This window comes from Oryx dammah, unplaced genomic scaffold (genome assembly GCF_014754425.2).
Source record: "Oryx dammah isolate SB20612 unplaced genomic scaffold, SCBI_Odam_1.1 HiC_scaffold_11150, whole genome shotgun sequence".
NCBI classification, from domain to species: Eukaryota; Metazoa; Chordata; class Mammalia; order Artiodactyla; family Bovidae; genus Oryx; species Oryx dammah.
The window spans coordinates 100762-104944 of NW_024080543.1; the positions used below are offsets into that span (position 1 = coordinate 100762).

At 38.1% G+C, this 4183-nt stretch overlaps 1 long non-coding RNA gene across 1 annotated transcript in view; it reads right to left on the reverse strand.

Moving 5' to 3' along the window:
* LOC120860650 overlaps positions 1 to 1640 on the reverse strand; it is a 10405-nt gene extending 8765 nt beyond the window's left edge. The window contains exon 1 of the long non-coding RNA XR_005720394.1: positions 1576 to 1640. This is a non-coding gene — a long non-coding RNA (uncharacterized LOC120860650). The remainder of the gene's footprint in view (positions 1 to 1575) is intronic.
* Between the last annotated feature and the right edge of the window lie 2543 nt (positions 1641 to 4183).

The window sequence follows — 4183 nt, forward strand, 5'->3', positions numbered from 1 at the left end:
CAATGGACATGGGTTTGGGTGGACTCCAGGAGTTGATGATGGACAGGGAGCCCTGGCGTGCTGCAGTTCATGGGGTCGCAAAGAGTCAGACAGGACTGAGCAACTGAATTGAACTGAACTGACTCTACATATAAGTTAAATGAGCAAGGTGACAATCTAACAGCCTTGACGTACTCCTTTCCCAATTTGCAACCAGTCTGTTGTTCCATGTACAGTTTCAACTGTTGCTTCTTGACTTGCATACAGATTTCTCAGGAGGCAGGTCAGGTGGTCTGGTATTTCCATCTCTAAGAATTTTCCAGTTTGTTGTGATCCACACAGTCAAAGGCTTTGGCATAGTCAATAAAGTAGATGTTTTTCTGGAACTCTCTTGCTTTTGCGATGAGCCAATGGATGTTGGCAATTTTATCTCTGGTTCCTCTGCCTTTTGTAAATTCAGCTTGAACATCTGGAATTTCATGGTTCACATACTGTTGAAGCCTGGCTTGGAGAATTTTGAGCATTACTTTGCTAGCACATGAGATGAATGCAATTGGGCAAGAGTTTGAACATTCTACCTATATAAAAGGACTTTAAAATGTCTCAGTCAAAACAAGAACTAAATTATTCACTATTATCATTAAAATAAATAAGTATATTTTAAACATTAAAGTTATCTACATTATAATGAAGAAGCAGTAGTTTAGAATGTTCTCAATCCTGACTACACATAAGAAGCACCAGTGGTCTTCAAAATATAGATGCCCAAGGCCATCTCAGGTTTTTCTGATGTGTAACTGATAAAGAACCATCCTTGGCAGAATGGATCAGAGAGCAGGTCCTGGAGCCAGACAGCATGTACCTTATTAGCCATGTGAGCAGGGGAACATCTGTGACCTTTTCACTTTCTTAATCTATGGAACTAGAGGATAATAGCATCAAGAACATTGGGATATTATAAGGATTAAATGAATCAATAAATGTAAAGCCCTTAGAAGAAAATTCAGTGAACGTCACTGTTATTGTTATAGTTATTATTATCATGAGTTATCTGTAATCAAAGGCTTGGCAATTTTAAGTCCCTTCTCTTTACTTTTGTCATTTCAAATTAGTTAAAATGGTGGTGTCTCCACCTAAGTGGTTTTCATCAAGCTATTTCTTCTACTCAAAATGATGCATTCATTTTTGTGAGAATGCATGACAATATGGCCACTTTGGAAAATGGTTGGCTGTTTTTTTTTTAAATAAAATTATAGATATTTACTTCATAGTAATATGCCAATGTCAGTTTCTTAATTTTGACAATAGTTCCACAAAAACTGTATTAAGATGTTGACAATAGGAGAAACTAGATACCAGAACTCTGTACTTAGTATCTTTACAACTTTTCTGTAAATACAAAACTGTTCCAAATTAAAATTTTTTTAATTAAAGGAACAAGTCATTTATTTCCAGTCATGATTAAATAATAGGGACCAGATTTACCCAATTGCTATAAGCAATAAAAAAACTGAATGTATTATATGAAATAATTATTTTCAGATACTGACAAGAGGCAGCTAGAGAGAGAAAAAACAAGTGAGGTGAACAACTCACTTGTTGCTCACAACAAATTGTGGCAAATTTGCCTAGAGGCAAATTGTGGACCGTGGATACCAAACAAAGAATCCAAGTCTCACGGAGTTACGAAGATACATAGCAGACTTCAGGGATCCTGAAGCAGCTGGAAGTTGTGGAGTACAGTTCTGGAGAAGGTACTACTGATAAAAGAAAACAAAAAAACAAAACTTCAAGGCAGCCTTTGACTCTTAGTTGAATTCTAAAATGCATTCCAGGCAAAAACGTAACTGAAAACCTAACAGCTGAACAGTCCACAGAACTCATACAGGGCTAGAAAGCACTCAAGTTCTGAGCAGCAAGTGTACCAAATCCTTGTTGATCATTTTGTGCATTTAAATGAGATCCTCAAAAGGCCTTCTGTGGGTAATAGGGCTAAACTATCCCTACAGTAGAGGTTACTCTAGATCTGTCCTAACAAAGCATAAAGACAGACCATGAAAGGATCATACTAAATTGCAAACAATTTTAAAGCCAGAATAAAGCACCACAAAAACGAAGACAACAAAGTGTAACACTCAGTAATTAACATTTATAAGGTCCAGCATCTAATGAAAAAGTGCTAAGAATCAGGAAAATATGACCAATAACCAGGATAAAAAATAGTTACCACAAATAGACTTTATCTGGTATGACACAGATAAAGCAATTAGCAAATAAAAACTTTAAAACATAAATAATAATCATATTCAGGTATTCAAAGAAAAACATTAATATTGTAAGACAAATGTTAACATATAAAGAAGACTCAAATAGCACTTCTAGAAATCAAATATGAAAAATAAAAATTCCACTAGGTGGGATTAACAGCAAATTAGATATTGAAGCAGAAAATATTACTAACTCTGAAAATAGAGAAACATAATTTGTCCTAAATGAAGCACATTAAAAAAAATAAAGACTGAAAACAACTGTAACTGTGTGTCAGTAATTATGGGACAATATCAAACTAACAACAGGTAAGAGTCCCAAAAGTAGGGACCAGAGATAAGGGCATACAAATAAATATCTAAAGAAATAATGTTTAAAAATTTCAAATTTGATGCAAGCTATAAAGACACAACCTTTCAGGGATTACGGCCTTGTCGTGGTGAAGAGGCTTGCATGATTCAATGGAGCTATAAGCCATGCCATGCAGGACCACGCAGACAGACGGGTCATGTTCTGAATGGAACAACTGACTGGTTCAAATTTGGGAAAAGAGTAAGACAAGCTGTATATTGTCACCTTGCATATTTAACTTATATGCAGAGTATATCCTGGGGCTTCCCAGGTGGCGCAGTGGTAAAGACTCCTCCTGCTAACGCAGGAAAAGCCAGAGACGTGGGTTTGATCTCTAGATTGGGAAGATCTCCTAGAGAAGGAAATGGCATTCTGCTCCAGTTTTCTTGCCTGGAAAATTCCACGGACAGAGGAGCCTGGCGGGCTACAGTCCATGGGGTCACAAGGCGTCGGACATGACTGACCGACTGAGCATGCACAGACACAGAGTACACCATGCAAAATGCCAGGCTGCATGAATCACAAGCCGGAATCACGACTCCCAGGAGAAACAGCAACAACCTCAGATATGCAGATGATACTCTTCTAGTGGCAGAAAGTGAAGAGGAACTAAAGAGCCTCTTGATAGGTATGCAAAGGGAGAGTGAAAAAGCTGGCTTGAAACTCAATATTAAGAAACTAAGATGGGCATGCAGTCCTATCATTTCATGGCAAACAGAAGGGGAAAAAGTAGAAGCAGTGACAGATTTTCTTTTCTTGGGCTCCAAAATCACTGCGGACGGTAACTGCAACCAGGATATTAACAGAATCTTGCTCCTCAGAAGGAAACCTCTGACAAATTTAGACAGTGTATTAAAAAGCAGAGACATCAGTTTGCTGACAAAGGTCCCTATGGTCAAACGTATGGTTTTCCCAGTAGTCATGTATGGATGAGAGGTGGACAATAAAGAAGGCTGAGTGCCAAAGAACTGATGCTTTTGAATCGTGGTGCTGTAGAAGACTCTTGAGAGTCCCTTGGACTGCCAGTCAATCCTAATGGAAATCAACTCTGGGTATTCATTGGAAGGACTGATGCTGAAGTTTAAACTCCAATATTTTGGTCACTTTATGTGAAGAGCTGACTCATTGGAAAAGATTCTGAGAAAGACTGAAGGCAAAAGGAAACAGGAGCAGCAGAGGATAAGATGTTTAGATGGCATCATCGACTCAATGGACATGAATCTGAGCAAACTCTGAGAGATAATGGAAGACAGAGAAGCCTGGTGTGCTTTAGTCCATGGGGTCACGAAGCATCGGACACAGCTTAGCGACTAAACAACGACAACAACAAAGACAAAAACCCAAGATGCTCAGTGAATGTCAAGGACAATCATACGTCAAGCGAATCATAACAAATTCCTGAAAACCAATGTAAGAAACAGAAATTCTTCAAAGTAGCCCAAGGAGAAAAGAACTCTACATACTGTGGAAGAAATATAGGAACGTCTCTTCAGAAAGTATGCAAGCCAGAAGACAAAGAACACCAAGAAAATGTTGAAAGGAAAGAAGTAACCGACAACCAAGAACTCTAATTCCAGAAGACTAT